The following is a 1,429-nucleotide window of genomic DNA, read 5'->3' as shown; positions in this document are numbered from 1 at the left end:
GAACAAAGGGTCAGACAGACAGACAGATGCCGATGGTGGTGACAGCCTGCTCGCCTCGGTGGCCAGAGGGTTGGGCGCATCGGGGCTGGGCGTCCCCGAGGACTGCCTGCGAGGGGGTGCCCCGGCCAGCTAGTGCCCCGTGAACGCCTTCACAGTTTCCGAAGAGCACTCAGCTCCGCGGAGCCCCGAAGGCCACGCTGTGGTCACCGGTTATCACCTAAAATCACACGCTTCCCAGTCACCCGGGGCCGCACCCCGCTCTCCCGCTGCCTGAGGGAAAGCCGCAGAGCCAGCCCGCAGGTGGGGGAGATGGGGGAGGTCCGCCCCAGCTCCCGCCCGGAGCAAGAGGGGAGGCAGGGAGAGTTGGGGTCGGAGGAAGAGTGAGGGACAGATCCGGAGGGGAGCGGCCAGCGTGCAGGTCAGAGCAGGAGGGTTCCCCGGAGAACTCCCTGGACCCCGTGAGCACCTGCCCCTGGAAGCCCTGCTGGGAGCTCTGGCCGGCACTGCACCCACTGCACAACCCACTGCACAACCCACTGCACAACCCACAGCACAACCTATTGCACAGCCCACTGCACAACCCACTGCACAGAACCCGCTGCACAGAATCCACTGCACAACCCACAGCACAGAATCCACTTTACAACCCACTGCACAGAACCCATTGCACAGAACCCGCTGCACAGAACCCACTGCACAAACCACTGCACAACCCACTGCACAGAACCCACTGCACAAAACCACTGCACAGAACCACTGTACAGAACTACTGCACAGAACCCGCTGCACAGAACCCACTGCACAACCCACTGCACAACCCACAGCACAGAATCCACTGCACAACCCACTGCACAACCCACTGCACAACCCACTGCACAGAACCCACTGCACAGAACCCACTGCACAGAACCACTGCATGGAGGAGGAGGCGGGAGAGCCAGTCCTATTCTCCAAGCTAACCCCAACCCGTGCAGTCACGACCCAAACCAAAGCCGGAGCGGAACCGTGCCTCCCTCGCCCCCTCTGCCGCCTTCCGAGGGCGCCGCGGTGGATCGGTGCCGCCACGCCACCCGCCGTCCCGTCCGGAGCCACCGAGGTCCCGGGTCCCTGCCCGGCCCGCCGGCCCGGCTCCTCCGGGGAGACGCGCTTACCTTCCCCGAACACGTCCTCCTCCTCCTCCTCGCCCAGGAGCTCCCCGGGCTCCGGCTCCGGAGCCTGCATCCTGCCTGCGAGGCGGTCGCGCCGTGGCAGCCCGGTGCCCAGCCTCCGGAGCCCCAGCGCTCGCTTCCTTCCCCCTGGCCTCAGCCGGGGCGGGCAGCTTCCGCTCCGCCCCAGAGGCAGCCTCCTGCGTGGGCACGCCCCCCCAGCCTCTGGAGCCTGCCTTCCAGGCGGGCGCCCCGGCCCCCTCGGGGGCTGCAGAGCGGGGGTC

The 1,429-nt window shown here is 67.2% G+C and overlaps 1 protein-coding gene across 3 annotated transcripts in view; it reads right to left on the bottom strand.

The window, feature by feature from the left end:
• Positions 1-1,206, bottom strand: part of RIPOR2 (RHO family interacting cell polarization regulator 2) — a 64,640-nt gene extending 63,434 nt beyond the window's left edge. For all 3 annotated transcript variants that reach the window (XM_036452883.2, XM_045586806.1, XM_036452885.2), the window contains exon 1: positions 1,152-1,206. The gene's annotated coding sequence lies outside the window, so the exon portion shown is untranslated. The remainder of the gene's footprint in view (positions 1-1,151) is intronic.
• Between the last annotated feature and the right edge of the window lie 223 nt (positions 1,207-1,429).

The sequence above is a fragment of the Pipistrellus kuhlii genome, unplaced genomic scaffold, assembly GCF_014108245.1.
Source record: "Pipistrellus kuhlii isolate mPipKuh1 unplaced genomic scaffold, mPipKuh1.p scaffold_m20_p_24, whole genome shotgun sequence".
NCBI classification, from domain to species: domain Eukaryota; kingdom Metazoa; phylum Chordata; class Mammalia; order Chiroptera; family Vespertilionidae; genus Pipistrellus; species Pipistrellus kuhlii.
The sequence above is the reverse complement of the archived record's forward strand: the minus strand, read 5'-3'. Positions and strand labels throughout refer to the sequence as shown.